The sequence below is a fragment of the Acinonyx jubatus genome, chromosome E4 (assembly GCF_027475565.1).
Source record: "Acinonyx jubatus isolate Ajub_Pintada_27869175 chromosome E4, VMU_Ajub_asm_v1.0, whole genome shotgun sequence".
Taxonomy (NCBI): Eukaryota; Metazoa; Chordata; class Mammalia; order Carnivora; family Felidae; genus Acinonyx; species Acinonyx jubatus.
The window spans coordinates 9,431,976-9,451,176 of NC_069395.1; the positions used below are offsets into that span (position 1 = coordinate 9,431,976).

General features: G+C 43.6%; 1 long non-coding RNA gene across 1 annotated transcript in view; it reads left to right on the forward strand.

The window, feature by feature from the left end:
• Positions 1-19,201, forward strand: part of LOC128313010 (uncharacterized) — an 80,292-nt gene that overhangs the window by 43,533 nt on the left and 17,558 nt on the right. The window contains exon 3 of the long non-coding RNA XR_008293099.1: positions 7,539-7,689. This is a non-coding gene — a long non-coding RNA (uncharacterized LOC128313010). The remainder of the gene's footprint in view (positions 1-7,538; positions 7,690-19,201) is intronic.

The following is a 19,201-nucleotide window of genomic DNA, read 5'->3' on the forward strand; positions in this document are numbered from 1 at the left end:
CCTTAGGAAGGATGGGGAGGGGTAGCAAACGAAGCTGAGAGGTCACTGAGTAGGAGTGACTAGCGATGGAGGAGAAAGGCCAAGAGATCGGTATCCCAAAAGCGAAATGAGAAATTTCCAGGAAGGGGGGAGTAATCAACTATATTAGGTGCTGCTGGTGGGTCTTGTGAAATGGGACTGAAAAGTGGAACTGGCTTTGACAACACGGAGGTCTTCAGTGATTTTGATTTGCACAGTTTTCATGTAATGTCGGAGATTAGCTCAATCAGAATGGGTTCAAGAGAAGAGGATGAGAGGAAGTAGAGACCATGAGTATAGACAACTCTTCCAGGTTTTGCTTGGTGATGACAATGTAGCTGGAAGGAGACATGGGGCCAAGGGAGGATTTTCTTTTCTAAATATTTGAGACATTACAGTGCTTTTGTATAATGATGGGAATGATCCAGTAAAGAGGGAAAATATAATGATACAGGAGAGAATAAGGAAAATTGCAAGAGTGATGTCAATCCATAAGGGACAGGGCATAGGACCCACTGCAAAAGTGGAGGGTTGGCCTTCGATTAGGAGCACAAATGGACTTATTGTTGGCTTGTGAGCAGACTAGGATCAAGGAGGAGATGTGGGCTGCATTATTCTTAGGACCATCTAAAGACTGGTGACCCAGAAAAAGAGTACTCATGTTCTACACCTATTGTAATTGTCCTCTAACTCTCTGTCTGCCTCTAAGACTAGAAAGACCTTGGGCTGATTACTACTTTTTTAGCAACCCAAGGAAGAGTTTATCCACATGGGTTGGGGAGAAGATACCAGTTAGATGTGAGGGCATGGCTTTAACTTCTGGTAGATGGACACATAGAGAGTGTTGTGCACCTACTTAAAGAAAAAAGCTAAGGGGAGTGCCCTGTGCTGTTGGCCAGCATGACTCATCAAGTTTTTAGTGGGTGAGAAGTTTAAATTTAATTGTTAAGCATGGCTCTCAGGAATTTCACTTCAGGATGTGATATCACTTATTGAAAATTAATTGGGCACCAGCTCTATGCCAGGTCCTGGGGATAAACCGTGAGTGAGCATTGCCCTTGCCCCTTCAGAATTCAGACCCTGATGGGGAGACAGATACCTAGTCCATGAGGCAGAATGAGAGAAGCGTCCTGGTACAGATGTGAGCAAATAGGTATGGGAGCCCTGGGGCAGTGACTGAGGGACTGGGAGATAACTGGGGAGGGATGACACCTTCTGCTGACTACTGGGGAGGGGAATGAAACAGGCATGGCGTTTGCTGGCTTGGCAGGGAGAATGCCCAAGCCAGCAGCTTCAAGGCTAATTAAGTGAAAAATGATGCGATTGATTTGTTTGCTTCCAGCTGAATAGAACTTGATCAGCATGGAAAACCAATGAGGTTGAAATTTCTGCACTCTGAGCCTGCAAGATGGCGTCAGCATCTTCCCTCCACCCTACATTCCACTGTTGAAATATGATGTGATTTAAATATTTCAAAATGCATCACTACAGCTGGATGAGTGGGCTGTACCTACCCACAGGAGATTATGATGGTTACCCTTGGGTATGTGGAAGAAGAACAGAAGGTGGGGATATTGAAGGGACGGTAGGAAATGACATGGTCAGGATCTGTTTCCGCAGATCATTCTGATGGTGCTGAGGGGGACGAACTGGAATGAGTAAGGCAAGAGGCCAGAGGCCCAGGAGGAGCACACTGCAATTCTTCAGGCAGGAGCTGAGGAAGGTGGTGGCAAAGGAGAGGAACAAATATTTCCCAGGAGTAGTTGACAGGACCCAGGATCCTATTTCATCCTGGGTAAATTCACAGCAAATTAGATGTTAGCTGTTCCATTGTGAGGATCAGATCTTGAACTCAAGCAGTTTACTAAGTTTCCTGGATTCAAACAGTTTGTTACCAAATACTGCCTTTTAAATTTAATTTCAACAATTTTTAAAATGGCAACAATGTGCTAAACCCCAGTGTGCTTGGTTTTGGAGTTACAAAGATGAAGACTATGGAGGCCTGGGGCTGTGGATCTTTAGTCTTGTCTGGTCTGGTGGGGACAGACCCGTGAATTACACTCACAGGAGTGCAGGAGAGACAGGCCCATGTCACGTGCGACATGCTCTGGGAATGGAGAGGAGAGCCCTGGTCTACTTCTCCAGTGGAGTCAGGGAAGGACTTCATAATCTTAAAGGATGGGTAGTACTTTGCTAAATGGGGAACGGAGGCAAGAAGGGAAGTTTAGAAAGAGGGAACAACTTGGACAAAGACACAGAAGTATAGCAGCATATAACAGGTGCAGAGACATAAGGTGTGATGGTTAAGGGTGCAGAATGTCAGGTTAGACTGCTTAAGACACTTGGCTTTCTATGCTTCAGTTTCCCTGTGTCAAATGCAGTTATTAGTAATACATATCTCATAGGGTTGTTATGAAGATTGATACATGTAAGTTACTTATAACGGTGCCTGGCATATGGTAAATTCTCAACAAATCCTAGCAGTTATCATTTGACCAAATATTTAGGAATTAAAGAAAGAGGGATGTGAAACAATGGAAGGTACAGTTATTCTTACTGTTCCTTAAGAATATTCATGGGTGTCAAATAATACAAGGAAGAAGGGCCCTAGCACCAGGTGAAGCTTTAGTAAAGCAGATGTTAGGGGCACCTGGTGGCTCCATCAGTTGATTGTCTGGCTCTTGATTTTGGGTCAGTTCATTATCTCATGTTTGGTGGGTTGGAGCCACAGTGAGGAGTCTGCTTGGGATTCTCTCTCTCTCTGCCCCTCTCCCACTCCCACTGTCTCTCTCTCTCTCTCAAAATAAATCAAAACAAAAAGCCCAGATGTGGAATTATTGCTATGGACTAAATTGTGTCCCCCTACCCCTAAATTCAAATACTGAAACCCTACCTCCCCCCACCCCCCCACCCCCGCCGCCAATGTGATGATATTTGGAGATGGGGCGTTTGGGAGGTAGGATCAGACATGGTCATAAGGATGGGGCCCTCATGATGGGATTAGTGGCTTCATAAGAAGAAGAATAAAGATAAGATGTGTCTAAATATGTGAGGATACAGTGAGAAGGTGGCCATCCACAAGCCAGGAAGAGGGCTCTCACCAGGAACTGAAATGGCCAGCACCTAGGTCGTAGACCTCCAACATCCAGAACTATGATGTCTGCTGTTTAAGCCACCCATTCTGTGGTATTTTGTTATAGCATCCCTAGATGACTAGTACAGATTTTGGTACCAAAAAGGGGGGGGGGGTGCTGTTGTAACAAACATCTAAACATGTGGAAACAGCTTTGGAACTGAGTAGTGGGTAGAGGCTGGAGGAGTTTTGAGGCACACACTAGAAATGTTAAAGGCAATTCTGGTGAGTTCTCAGAGAGAAACGAGGAACACATTGTTAGAAATTGGAGGAAAGCAATCCTTGTTATAAAGTGGCAAATAACTTGGCTGAATGATGTTCTAGTGTTTTGTGGAAGATAGAACTTGGGAGCAACGAAATTGGGTATTTAGCTGAAGACATCCTTATGTGAAATGCTGAAGAAGTGGCTGTGTTACTTCTGGATGCTTGGAGTAAAGGGGTGAAGGAAAGGGGTGAATTGAAGAAATAATTTTTCAGCAAAAAGGAATCAGAACTTGGAGATGTGGAAAATTCTCCGCCTATCTGTATTGCAGAAAGTGAGAAAGCTTGTGAAGAGAACAGTGTGGCTGAACAACCATTTGATAAACAAATCATGGGTGTGACTCATGGACTTAATCAGCCATTTCAACAGAAGCCAGGAACAGAGCTGGGATTATACCAGCAAAGACACTGCCAGTTTGAACTAAAGGGAGAGAAAAAAAATGGGATAACATGAAAGCGGACTGTCAGACTTCTTAGATCACAAGGGATAGGACCGTAGTGCCATTCAGTGGTGAGCATGGGTTATTCTTCAGGAAAAGGGAAGGACTTTAAAGGTGATGATCAGAGATGATCAGGTCCACAGCATATGACAAATAAATGTTTGTTGTTTATGCCACCCAGTCTGTGGTGTTTCGTGGTATTTTGTCACAGCAGTTCGAATAGGCTAATACAATTCTCTCAGACTTAGAAGAGGGAATGTGAACTCCATAGAGCTGGTGAAGCCTGGGCTTTCATTCTGGGCCAGTTTTAGGTATCCTCACGAGCAATTCAACTAATTATTCACAAACTGATACATTTCAACAGGTGGATTCAAAACATATTCCTCTGCAGAGCCATTACTCACTGTTACTGAATTTCAGCCCAAAGCTTGTCTCATAAAATGGAGGGACATAACAAAACGTGGGCCCCCAATGTGGTCTGTGCATGGGCAGAATACAGCACGTGGAGTTTCACTGAGCTGACCTTTCAGTCGAGGCAAACTAATTTCACCCTTTTTGTTCTCAAGTTATGTCTAATGAACATGGTGCCGGGGAAATTGTGGCCCAACTGAGATGCCAAAGCCTCCAGTATTGGAAAAGATGGATAGGCCAAGATTAGTCACCGTTTCACTTGTACGATAGTCTGTCTTTGGGGCATCCTGTGAGTCAACTTGCTGAACTGATACTTTCTTCTTTTGGGGGGTGAGAGAATGACCATCTTAGGGTTTTTCTGTGTGTGTCCTTGTACTAAGAGGCATCTATGACTAGAGAGAGCTTCCCTCTTTCTTTCCCATCGCCTCCACTTTCCATTCTGGACCCATCAATGTTGGCCAAATATCACTAGAGTAATATTGTGGTGAGGGGCGCTCACCACACACTTTCTCCACTAGGTCTGGAGCCTGAAGCAGAAGCAAATGAAGCAGAAGAATTATACCAAAGAAGCAGAATTATTATTCACCTACCCTGCTCTCCTCCCGACAAGGCGCCGTGAGGAATAATAATAGCTATCAATTTATTGAGTGTTTCCGTGTATGTGTATATGCATGTGCCAGGCTCTAAGCACTGAAATTAATGAATTAAATGCACATTCTCATTTTATTTTCACAACTCTGTGGAGTAGACTTACACAATTATGCCCAATTATGCCCAATTTACCGATGAGGAAACAGAAGCTCAGAGATTTAAATAAATGTATTCGAGGTCATTCAGGTAGGAACAGACAGTATTGGGACTTGAACACCAGTCTCTCTGACTCCAGAGACCTCTCCCTTTATCACTTTGATGTCCTGCCTCCCTGATGCTGAAGTAGTACAAGGATTGGTCCTTGCCCACAAAAAGCGACATCTGTGCTAGTTTTTTAGACTTGTATAGAGTCAACACCCGGGAGTTATTATAAAGGGAATTATCTTGATAGGACACTGAGGAGTTAGGAGCTAGGGAAATGCTTCCAGGATCCCGGAGTGATGTCATCCCGTATAACATGGCCGCAGGCCTACTTCTTGGAGAGGGGTTGTGACCTGGGCGGATGCCTCATAAGGTGGCTACTGAAGAGGAGAAAAAGTACCTGGGTGCTCAGCTGGCAGTTGTTCTTTGGGACAAAGACTCAAGTTTAGAAAAGAGGAGTCATGGAGTCATAGGAAGCTCTTAGTGATCACTCGGTATGACACTTCTCATTTAACAAGTGATGAAATGCTGGGTCAGAGGAGGTGACACACAGCACGTGTTTGGGAAGCAGCCAAATGGAGTGAGAAGTCTGAGAAGGGGCCACATTGAGACAGGACTTCAACCCCAGGATTCTCTTCAGACGAGCAGCAGGGGAGGCTTGAGACCAGTCTCTTGAAGGACAGCGCTTTGGTTGGGCATCTCCACCAAACTCTCGTCACCCTCCAGAGACGGAAGTCAGAGGGGGCAGCTGTTTCTCTGCCCATAAAGGCATGTCTAAGGTGTTTGAGCCAGTCCCTGGTCACCTGCCAGCAGTCTCAAGCATCACTTTGAAGTGGAAGGCTGATGATGGTGATGTGTGTGTGTGTGTGTGTGTGTGTGTGTGTGTGTGTGTGTGTAGTGGGGTAAAGGATGCAGGCTGGGGAAGAGGCAGCATAACACAGAGCAGTGGTCAACAGATTCATTTCTGGAAGTGGAGAGGTCCGTGTTCAAACTCGTGTTTCGCCACATGCTGGTACTTAACCTCACCAAGTCCCACTCTTCTTCATCTGTAAACCTGCCGATGAATCAGACTTGCAATCTGCACTTGCAAAACCTGCAATACTGACTTCATAGAGTTGTTGTGAAGGCTAACTGAAATAAGACTAAGGCCCTTAGTATAACGCCTAAGTATTCGTGGTTTTGCAGAAATATCAGCTCAGCTATCACAGGAGAGTTTATGAGCTGCTGTCCTAATCCCAGCCACCATTGCATTGGGTTGGTACTGACTTCCCCACCAAGGGTCACTGATATACATGTGCTCACCCTTAAACAGAGTTAAAATTCAAATAGTACAAAAACATGAAGAGTGGAAGGTATGTCTCTCTCTTACACTGTAACCGTTACGAAACTGCATCCTCCAGACATCTGTGCAGGTGAGGTGTTTGCCTTTGGAATGCTGATCTCCCTACATCATTATAGTATTTTTAAGGTATGAGTGGAGAATATTCCCTGAAACTTTTAGCACCAGGTCAGGTATTCCCTCCCTGAATAGCCCATCTCTCTCTAGATGGTGTTCAAAGAACAAGAAAGACTGGCTTTCCCTTTTCTCCCCTGAGGAGGGTCACTGGGACTTCCTGCAAAAGCAGTCACGCCTTGGAACTCAGAAAACATCCATGCCCGGGACCACCCCCTATTCGTGACTGTCTCAGTATAATAGATTCTGTATGGGATTCTAGTTGTGCGGATATAGTGTCAGAGAGAAGAGTGTGGTTCAGAAACCCACGAGGTAGGTTGAAGCAAGAACTGACAGGTCTGATGCTTGGGGCCGATGGCAGAGAAAGACAGACGGACTTGTGGGAGTGTTTGTATAGATGGCTATAGATTTCTCCTGATTTAATTGTCACAAAATGCCAAGTAGTAGGAAGTAGGTAGTTACTCATGTTACAGACAATGAACCCAATGTCTTTGGAGAGGTGAGCGGATTTTGCAAGGATTGTCCACATGGACACCTGACTCATTGTGCACGCCCTGAGCATCCCACCTGCTCGCCACTTACTCAGCAGCTGAGGATGCTTGGATGGTGAGGAAGAACGTGGTTTTCAAGAGAATTGCTTACCTGACTGAGGTGGCTTTAAACTGGAATTCAGGGACAAGGAGCAAAATACCAGACTATTAATTGTTAACTGTAGAGAACAAGGATCCTGATGCTAAAGGAAGAATAGTACAGTATTTCTTTCTTTTTTTTAATTAAAAATTTAAAAAAATGTTTATTTATTTTTTTTTAAGAGCGAGAGAGACAGAGCATGAGCAGGGGAGGGACAGAGAAAGAGGGAGACACAGAATCTGAAACAGGCTCCAGGCTCTGAGCTGTCAGCACAGAGCCCGACGTGGGGCTCGAACTCACGGAACATGAGATCATGACCTGAGCCGACGTCGGACGCTTAACTGACTGAACCACCCAGGCGCCCCTCTTTCTTTTCCTTCTTTTTTTTTTTTTAAAGCAGACCTCACACCCAGCATGGAGCCCAAAACAGGGCTCAAACTCACGAAGCTGAGATCAACACCTCAGCTGAGATCAAGAGTCAGATGTTTAACCAACTGTGTCACCCAGACCCCCCATTGTGTACAGCTATCCTAAGGAGGGACAAACAGGAGGTAAGACATGGACAACTAAGATTTTATGTACAGATCTAGTGATGTGAGGACATAGTAAATGAGGGAATGCCACCATTAAAATATTTATTTATTTATTTATTTATTTATTTATTTATTTATTGGTGAAAAAAAGGTGATTTTTTTAAAGCTGGGGACACGGACCCGCGGGCAGGCAGAGCAGCCCTGAGACCATGAGGAGAGATTGGTTTTGCGCTGCCTGCCTCAAGTATTTGCCAATGGGCTACAGGTTATAAGGAAATTTAATTTTATCTGCTATTTCCTCCTGCCTTTGCTTCCCGCATCATCCACCCCTGGACAATTTTGACCCTTAAAATAAATCTTTAAGGTTGTTGAGGATGGATGGTCTTCTCTCCTGTAACTTCTTCCTGCTGGATAGAGGCGTAGAGATGTTCTTATCTATAAGTCAACATTGGTTAGTCGGGGAAGGTATAGGGAAATTACGAAAGGCAAAGATGGCCAGTTCAGGGGAAACAGCATATATGAGCCTTCTTGAGTAGAAGGGATCATCTGTCTTCTGAAGTTATGGCCATGAAGGAGTCTTGGCACCAGGCAAAGGAGACACCAGAAAAGACAACAAAATAAAGGTTAATATTATGAGAAAGAGAAGCTTAAATAAAAAACCTTTGGTAAGTTTCCTCCAGTCCTTTATTGTGATTTGAAAAGAAACTTGAGGTCTTCCATTGATTCACAGGAATAAAGAGTGTCAGCCTGCATGCTAGATTCCTGTGAGGAAGGTACAGGTGTAATTCTCAATATGCGTTGCGAGTCCATGAGGAATGGCCTTCTAATTTTACAGCAATGAGAGTACATAATATGACCCATCAGGGGCCCTTCCATTTTGGAGTTAAATCCCCTGCTGTATTATTTTTGAAAGAGAGAGAGAGAGAGAGAGAGAGAGAGAGAGAGAGAGGAGAGAACGAGTGGGGGAGGGACAGAGAGAGAGGGGGACACAGAACCCGAAGCAGGCTCCAGGCTCCCAGCTCTCAACACAGAGCCCGACGTGGGACTTGAACTCACAAACCACGAGATCGTGACCTATGCCGAAGTTGGACACTTAAGCAACTGAGCCACCCAGGCACCCCGGAAATGCTAACATTTCAATCCGGAAAGATCTCTGAGTATCTCAGATATAGAACCTTGATGAGAAAACTAAAGCATGGGTATAGCCATGGGGAGGCTTGGGGTGAAGCGACTACAAAGAGGAGTCCTGGATGAGCTCAGATATTTAAAAGCCTTACATAAAGGATAGAAATATTGCCAAATAACCAGAAAATCACAAGAGAAGTACAAATGTAAAAAAATCGTATCAGACTAGGTAGAGCCCAGGATAAGATGCAGCTTTCAGAAATTGTTCCTGACAAGATAAATGAATGAATGAATGAACGAATGAATGAATGAAGCTATCTCTGAGTCAGGAAGCTGAAACAAGAGCTGAAATCCTTGGCCAGGGCTTGGAGCAGATAGGATAAGGTTAATGGATGTGACGGAGAAAACAGTTGGTTTTACTTCTGTCTTCTCTATCAAGCAGAATGACCTTAAAGCTGCAAAGGGTAGAACAAACATGATTAAGAGGGAATTGAAATCTAAGAGAGGTGAAATGACAGGGCACAGCAGCTCTACATGAGTTCAAACCCACACAAATTACTTGGGGACCTGGTAGAAAGGGACCTGGAAGAAAGTGCAGATGTGACCATAGGAATGCTGCCCTGAACCCTGAAGAATCATGGAGGGTGAGGGGCCACACAACTGTGGGCTTCCCTCTCTTCCCCCAAGGGAAAGGGTAGGGTCCCAAGACTTAATATTGACACTTGGCAAGATCCCAGAGCACACCACAAAGTTGAAATAGACTTAGTGAAGAAACAGTGTCCCTGTGGAGCTGGGGAGAGTTCATTGAAACAGGACAAGGTAAGTCGAAGTAACCACATTACCTCTCTTTGTGATGGGGACTGGACTGGTGGATGAGAAGAGCACATGGTCAAAGAGGCTGGTGCTGTTCCTCGGAATGCACTTGTGAATGAGAAGAAGCAGTGGGGTCTGAAGGATGCCTTCAGGAGGAAGCAGGTTGAATGCCTGTTTCCAAAATGTGTTGGTGAAGGGACTGATAGTGCAGGAGTCTCTGAGTAGGCTCTGAACACGGTGAGATAGAACACAAAAGAGTCAGTAGATGGGAGCTAAAATATCACCCTTATTACTGATAAAGTCTAAGTTGAGGACTTATGTTGTTGTGAGAGCCAGTTAAACCCCTCAACTGGACAGATATGTCCACGCAGCTATAGGCAGCATGGACGAGAGCCAGCCTCCTGGAAAGCAGACAGAAGTCCTGCTCTCCATAGGCGACTCCCTCCCAACAGAGATAAAAAGGGTGGCTGAGATGAGAATGTCCAGTTTTTCCTCCTGAGTGCAGGAACCAGATTAAATCACTGCTTTCTCCTGGGGAGGAACAATGAGAGGTGGGAAATGGTAGGCGTATGACAGCCACATCTGGACAGAGAGAACAGGAGCTCAAAGATGTGTCTCCCTCCCCCCTCACCCCCCCCCCACTGATGTCATTCTTTAATTTTGTACCAGTCTCACTGTGACTTTCATTTACTTGTCTGCCTCCTTCACCAACTATATCCCTCAATCACTTCCTGGCACATGGAGTGTCCTCTATTAAATATGGAATGGGATGATATTTTTTGGAATATGAACTGATTTATTTTTCATTCTTGCTGGATCTTGTTTGTTCTTAGTTCCTACTTTCCTCAAGGGCCTCCGTCCATTAAAGCAATGGTAGTCATTGTTTCTAGAGAAAGATAAACGTGGCCTAGACAAAAGAATCACTGCTCAGTTTTATTTCAAAGTAGCATTTTGTGGAAAAATAGAGTTGAAGTCCATAGCAGAGATAGTAGTCTGCAAACTGATTTGTAAGAGCCAGGCTGACAAAGTCTGTTGGCACCCAGAGAAATAAACGTGGCCTATTTTTATTCAGTTTATTTATTTTATTTATTCAGTTTGCAAATTGGATAACTTGGATCTGAATTGTTCCTTAACTCAGAGTATCTGGGATCCCAGGCCGCCTGGGGTTTGTTTAGTTGTATGGACCACTTTGCCAAGATGGAGGTGGAGGGTTATGTACTCATATAATTCAACTGAAGGGAGGTGGGGTAAGCTAATGAGAAAATTCCCTTTGCTTCAGTATCATGTCCAGTTAATGGTGGAAGCTTCATGAGCCAGGTCCAGGTTGGAAGCTGTCTTGGTATGACCTTGGGCACCCTGGTTAACTGCTGGGAGTTGAATGCTCCACTATGGCTCTCTTGACTAGTCCAGCCTGCCCACATCAGTAGCTGTGGTCACCATATAAATTTGGCCCCAGACTGCAGCTCAGGGAGCCCTCCAGATGTTGACTTGTTGGCATCCTTTTCAAACGTTCTCATGTAGAGAGGGTCCCCTGGGTCACTCACCCTCTTGGCTGGCTGGCTGGCTGGCTTTTCTTGGTTAGCCTCATGGGATCTGACAACTTTACATAAGCCTGTCCCTTTAGTTCAGGCCAGAAGCCCTCATAGAATTGGCCCAGAACCCAGCAGGTATCCTTGGACACTATTAGCCAGGCCACTAGAGCAATGTGAGCCAGTCTTTTTGAAAGCTCTGGTTTCTGCCTTTCTGGGAGGGAAGTCAGATGATTTATAGGATTGTCATGAAGAGTAAGTAAGGTTTTATAAAGTGCCCAGCACTGTGTTTGGTATATAGTGGGTGCTATGAATGTTGGTTTCCATATGTTCATAGTGCATTCCAAGGGGCTGTCTCAGTGAGAAGAAAGATGATGGCTTTTCTTATTTAAAATTCATAATTTCAAGAGAATCAGAGAGCAGAGAGAACTGGTGTGGGAAAAGGGCCAGAGAAGCAGGGCACTTTCTCTTTGCCTCTGCTGAGATGTGTCTCATAATAGCTACTTGGCCCACTGATACTTAGTCACTTAATTCGTAGTCACCTCCATTAGTCACTGCTCCTGGGCTAATTCTTAGCACAGTTATGATTTCTTGCTTTATTTTAAAACTCAATCTTACAGCCATTGGAAAACCCAAGTTGAACCCAGAAAAGCCAAGTGAGCAAAACCCACAGGAGAGATGAAGCCTTAGGATCAGATGGACTTATCAACGGAATGCTTTGAAAGTAGACAGCATTATATTGGGTAGGGGATGAATTGGGACATCAAAGGAAGGTAGACCAAAGAATCCAGCAGGACAAACACCTTGGTTGGATGCCTGAAAGTGAAGGACCTGTGGAAGAGACACAGGCAAACCTATTCATCCCAGTGCCGCTCTTCAAGGGCTGCAAAACTGACACTGAAGGATGTCAGAGAGCTTCTGGAAAACTTGAAGAATAGAGTGATGCTGGCTCTATGGGCGTGAGACCTGCACAGTCTGCTCTCAGAAGGATCAGACTCTTGGCTATGCGCTGCTGTCACCATCTTGGAATTTGTAATGATTTTATCCTTGAACTTGTGTTTTATAAGAAAGCCTGATGGCATGATGGAGCATGTATGGGAGAAGAGGAGACATTCCAGGCAGCACATGTGCAAGTGTAGGCCACGCCTCCAAACATGGCAAGCAGTGGGCAACATACACGCTGAGCAGTTGGTCTGAGCATCTCATGTGCATGTCTGGAGGCAGTCCAGGACACTGAGGCCAGACTGGCAATCAAGATTGTCATAGCCACAATGGTAGTGATATGACAGTGGGAGATGGGAGGAGCTCTCCATCGGCCAGTGCTGGAGCCTGCAGTGGGAGCCTGTCCCTGTGGTCTCTGCACAAATATTAACACTGAGCACCTAGACAGGAACTGCAGGCTCAGGTAGTAAATTTTGTAAGCAAATTATTACAGATTAAAAGTGTACACATGGGCATTGCAATAAAATGTACAAGAGAGCTATTACAATTCTTCAAAGACTTAAAAACCTCGGGTTTGAAAACTGCTGCAGCATCGCAAAGTAAACATTGACAGGCTTAGAAATAGAAATTAGGGGAGCCTGGGTGGCTCAGTTGATTATGCGTCCCGACTTTGGCTCAGGTCATAACCTCATGGCCCGTGAGTTTGAGCCCCGTACTGGGCTCTGTGCCGACAGCTCAGAGCCTGGAGCCTGCTTCAGATTCTGTGTCTCTCTTCTGTCTGCTGCTCTCCCTCTTGCACTCTGTTTCTCTCTCTCTAAAAAATAAATAAACATTAAAAAAATGAAGAAATAGAAATTAAACTTGAAGATGATCACATTCAATAGAGAAGAACCATATTTTCATATGATGCTTTGGATGAGCCAATTATTAATGAAGAAGACAATTTAGAAATTATTTTTTCCTCATAATTGAATATCCAGCCATATAATGCATATGCAGACATTTTGAATAATATACAAATCTTGATGCTACTTTTAGCTTCTTATACATCTTCCATAAGTTACAAGAAATGTCAGAGGAAACATTAAAATGCCATTGTATAAATTTATATTTAAAATTAAATTCAGACTTACACAAAACTGAATTATATGAAGAATTAAATCTTCTTAGAAGAATTATTTTTGCGAGAATCATCAGCTCTAGATGGGCTAAAATTTAAAATTTGAAATAATTTATCAGAAATGTATCACAATGTTGTCACAGCTTATAAAATACTCTTAACAGTTCCAGTAACTGTAACATCGTCAAAAAGATCCTTCTCAAGATAAAAAATTGCCAAAAGGTATTTGAAATCCTGCATTTGCTAAGAGAGACTATTCAGAATAATCCTCCCTAAGGCAAAAATGAAGTTGCTGAAAGTATAAATTTTGATATAACCTAGTAAATGAATCTCCAGTAAAGCAAGCCAGAAAAATCTCCACCAACGTATTACATTAATAGTATTTATTAATTTATATTTATTATAATTATTTAATATTTATTACATTTATATTTAACTTATATTTGTTAATAAATAATGAGGTATTATTTAATGTGTTATGTAAAATTATGATGCCAAAAATATTACAGTTTTGCAATTTATAAATTTATGTTATTCACATATCACTGTCATGCCTATTATGGTTTAGAAGTAATACAATGTTTTTAAAGGAAAAAGCTTTATATTTTAGTACCTTTAATTGCACTCACCCCTGCTTTTTGAATAAGGGCATTTTTATTTTTCCCTGGCCAGACAAATTATGTAAATAGCCCTGTGCTCAGGGCTACTTCTCAGCTAACCTTAGGTTTCATTGTAGAAAACGATCACTTTTCTTGTCTGCTTTGGTAAAAGCCTCAAGTACATTATTATAAAAGAGAAAGCTCTGGAGATTACGTAGGCAACAGGTGGCCTCCTCTGAGGCAAAGACCAAGAGCCAAGCAGTCAAGAGCCAACCCATTCACTGCTGACTTGACAGTCTTATTGTAGGGCCTGGCACAGCTCAACAAACATTTGTCAGATGGAGGCTTTGTGAATACCATCGTAAGAATGGGAGGCTGAGTTTCAGCGCGTGTAAGCACAATATTCAAGGTCACAGAACAATGGAGATGGAGGTGTAGTGGGGAGGGGCGGGGGATGACCAAGACAAGATGAAAACTAAGGTATCGTGACTTGTTCACGTGTGGGATTTTCAAGCTTGTTCCTCAGAACACTCGTTCTGGGGATGTTAATGGGGGCAGTCATAAAATTAGGGTATAATGGCAGAGCAGGTTTGGGAAATGCCACATTAAACAGAAGGTTTTATTTTGTTTTGTTAAACTACAGTGGTATCTGCATTGTTAACATGCTGATGTGTGTTGTGACTCTGAGAAAACAATATGCTATGTAGTCTTTCCTCAAGTTGATGATCATGGGACCTTTATTTGGTCATCACTGTTCCTTAGACACAGGCTGGGAAATGGTCATCTGGTACCTTCCTTTTTGGTTTCTAGTGAGTGGGGTTTCCAGCAAAAGACTAAAAATGTGATGGCGAAATCCTTTAGCAGCTAAACTCTGGGACCCAAGCTGGAGTGCAAGGTCAGCTCTTGATTCATTCTTTCTTTCTTTCTTTCTTTCTTTCTTTCTTTCTTTCTTTCTTTCTTTCTTTCTTTCTTTCTTTCTTCTTTTAATGTTTATTTATTTATTTTGAGAGAGAGAGAAAGAGTGTGATGGGGGAGGGGCAAAGAGCGAGAGGGAGAGAGAGAATCCCAAGCAGGCTCTGCACTATCAGCCCGGAGCCCTACGCAGGGCTCGAACTCATGAACCATGAGACCATAACCTGAACTGAAATCAAGAGCTTAACCAACTAACCACTCCGGCACCCCAGCTCTTGATTTTTTTTTTTTTAATATATGAAATTTATTGTCTAGTTGGTTTCCATACAACACCCAGTGCTCATCCCCAAACATACCCTCTTCAATGCCCATCACCTACCCTTCCCTCCCTCCCACCCCCCCATCAACCCTCAGTTTGTTCTCAGTTTTTAAGAGTCTTTTATGTTTTGGCTCTCTCCCACTCTAACCTCATTTTTTTTCTTTCCCCTCCCCCTGGGTTTCTGTCAAGTTTCTCAGGATCCACATAAGAGTGAAAACATATGGTATCTGTCTTTCTCTGTATGGCTTATTTCACTTAGCATCACACTCTCCAGTTCCATCCACGTTGCTACAAAGGGCCATATTTCATTCTTTCTCATTGCCACGTAGTACTCCATTGTGTATATAAACCACAATTTCTTTATCCATTCATCAGTTGATGGACATTTAGGCTTTTCCCACAATTTGGCTATTGTTGAGAGTGCTGCTATAAACATTGGGGTACAAGTGCCCCTATGCATCGGTACTCCTGTATCCCTTGGGTAAATTCCTAGCAGTGCTATTGCTGGGTCATAGGGTAGGTCTATTTTTAATTTTTTGAGGAACCTCCACACTGTTTTCCACAGTGGCTGCACCAGCTCTTGATTCTTGAGCCAGGCAACATGGTGCCAGGGAATGAGCTTGGATTCAGAGCCTGAGCGCCCGATGCCTCTCCTCTCCTTAGCTATGGTGATATTGGATAAGTTACCTCATCTCGCTGAGCTCTGAAATGGCAACAATAAAACCCATATCCTGGGTTATGGGAAGCTTAAATGCAATAATGTATGTGACATGGTGGATTAGAAGGCCTGGCACATAATAGCTGTTCAGTAAGTACTGGATCTCAAGTTTCTGCAGCCAGCCTATTTTCACTGGTAAGTGTTCTGCAGATACTTCCAGTTGAAATCTTTCCAGATGAAATACTTCCAGAATCAGATGAAATCTTTCAAGTAGACCCAACTGGAGAATGGGTACAAATTGGTATAAATCAGGAGATGGGAGGGAGTCTGAGTGCAAGGACATTTTCCATGAGCTCAACCTCTGTTTCCAACTGTCTACTTGGCAGTTCCATATTGATTTCTAATAGGCATCTCAAAACAGATCTCTTGATTCTTTGCCCTCAAAGCTGATGCCTCCTCCAATAATTCCCATTTCCTAAGATGGCTCCAGTATCCACCCAGTTGCTTAGGTCCCCAGTCCAGGAGCCATCCGTGACTTCTCTCCTTCCATCACTCCCCATACACAGCCAGCAAGCTTTGTCAGCTCAACCTCAAATCTGTCTACTTACCACCGTCTCCAGCACTATCTCCTATTTCAAGCCATCGTTACACCTGACCTGATATAGCAAATGATGTCAATGCCCACTCTTCTCCCTCAGACTTGGTATCCAGTGCCTGAAGGATGCCCCCCTCCAATCCTGAATGCCACTCTGCCCAGCTGCTGTAGGCTGGAAATGCTAGGGGGTTAATACCCACTGCCCCTAACAGCAATCTCAATTTGAGGGGTGGTGCATAAATACCCCAGCTCCCTTGCCTTTTAGGTTGGACTATGCTGAGGTGTACGGTGTGTTTTAAAGCATATCTGAAGTTTCTTTGCAGGATTAAGCTTCAGCCACTCACTGGTAATGGTTAATAATATGTTCTTTGTGGCCTGCCTCCCCTTTTCTTGTCATTTCCCCACAGCCCTACCACAGTGCTTCTTCTGGGGGAACCCAAACTAAGACTGTGTTTTATTGAAATATTTTCTTGTCTCCTACAAATCCTTCTCTGCATATTAACCAGACTGAAGCTCTAAAAATACAAAGTGGATCACATCTTCTCTTCTTGTAAGTCTTTGTTCACTTCCCACTGCTGTCGCTCAACACGGTACTGATTCTGGTCCCAACGCATACCATTCTTTTTCTCTTTCATTTCACTCCAGCCACACAATGTTGTGTTTATATCTTGAACTCAAAACACGCTTCTGCCTAAGGCCATTTTGCACTTGTTCCTTCTGCCTAGAAAATTGATTCCAAAACTTCAGTGGCCAAGCTCCCTTTTAAAAGTCCACTCCCAGTCCAAATATCATCTTCTCTGAGAAGTCACTCTAAAGAAACCATACCTTCCCTCCATTACAACTGTTTGCAGTTATCTTGATATCTGTGTATTTGCTTCCCCTTCTATAAGGCCCCTGCTGTTAGGACAAGAACCTTATGTGTCTTGTTCTTATCTTCAGCACCTAGGACAGGGCTTAGCACCTAACACGGGCTTTGATATATATTTATTGAAAGCATATATGTAGAGGGTCCTGGGTGGCTCAGTTGGTTAAGCATCTGACTTCAGCCCAGGTCATGATCTCCCTGGTTCATGAGTTTGAGCTCTGCATCGGGCTCTGTGCTGACAGCTCAGAGCCTGGAGCCTGCTTCGGATACTGTGTCTCCTTCCATCTCTGCCCCTGCCCCTTACACACTCTCTGTCTCAAAAATAAAAACAAACATCAAAAAAAAATACATACATGTACAATATAATATCTCGTTTGTCTTTAATTATGTCAAGCGATGGCCCATCTGTTAAAAATTATCATTTGTATTAATTATTATAATTATTTTACTTAAAACCTATTTAATAATTAGAAATATAACAAATGATCACTAATAAGGAACAGACACCTTCACCCAACAATTATAGAGTGTCAGAAATGTGCCAGGCATTGAAGATGTCAGATGAATAAGATAGTCTCTAGTGTTTCATGGAAAAACTTGTGATGTGATTGAGAATAAAAAAACTGGAAAACCAGACATTGTCTTATGTCTAATCGCAAAAACAGCAACAGCAACAACTTCCCTCGGAGGATGATTTTCAGTTTTCGCCAGAATATTCACTTCACTGTTGTGGTCAGTCCTCATGGCAGTGCTAAAGGCAGCCCCATTCTTCAGGCAAGGAGACTAAAGTTCAAAGGGGTGGAGAGCCTTGCAAGAGCTTATACAGCTCCTAGGAGACAGCAGTGGGACAGAGACTGGATTTAGGGATTCCAGAAGCTGAGCTCTTTCAACTGCCTACCACTGCATCTCCTGTTCATGCAGAGCCAGGGCACAGAGCAGAGGTCTCTTCGTGCTCATTGATGTGTGGAAGGCTGCTTACAAACACCCTAGGGAGCATCCTTGACATGGGAGCCCCTTGGATGGCTTGACCAACAGATATGCCACCTGCTGCTGCTGCTGCTGCTGCTGCTGCTGCTGCTGCTGATTGTCCAGAACTACCTGGTCACTGGGAGAGGTGTTGGATTCTTTTTTAAAAAGTTGATTTATTTGGAGCACCTGGGTGGCTCAGTTAGTTAAGTGACCAACTTCGGCTCAGGTCATGATCTCGCAGTTCGTGAGTTCAAGCCCCGCGTCAGCTCTGTGCTGACAGCTCAGAGCCTGGAGCCTGCTTCGGATTCTGTGTCTCCCTCTCTCTCTGCCCCTCCTCCGCTGCTCACGCTCTGTGTCTCTCTGTCTCTCAATAATAAACGTTAAAAAGAATTTTTTTTAAAGTTGATTTATTTTGAGAGAGAGAGAAAGAGTGAGTCAGGGAAGGACAGAGAGGGAGGGAGAGAGAGAGAATCCCAAGCAGGCTCTTGGCTGTCAGTGCAGAGCCTGGTGTGGGGCTCAAACCCACGAATCAGGAGACCATGACCTGAGCTGAAGTCGGATGCTTAACTGACTGAGCCACCCAGGTGCCCTGCAGCTGGCTCCTTGTAAAGCAAATTTACTATTGGTAATGCATATTTGGTGTAGGTGCACACCTGCTAGATAGATAAGTTATGTTCTTATGTATCATTAGTTGAACTCATTAATGAATTACATTGGTAAAATAAATAATATGTGTAATTCGATAATGTGCATTGGTGCCCATGCAGTAAGCCAATCTTAAAGTAATAACTATTAAGAGGACCAGAGGGTTGAAAGCATATATTTGCTCTATTTGAAGACAGAGAATTAATAGATTTCTTCTTTTTTGTAAATAGTAGATTGATCTTTGCTTTACAAAGTTAAATCTGTGGTGTAGCATTTGCCTTTCTACCTATTGCTTAAACAAAGCCCTGCCACATGTTTGTCTGCGCCGAGAATGCAGTACTTTTTTGTGAATCAAGTAACATACACTGCAAGGCAGGGATAAAGGGAAGAGAATGTTGAGAAGAATGTATCAGGGAAGAACTCAGGAGGGATCAGAAAG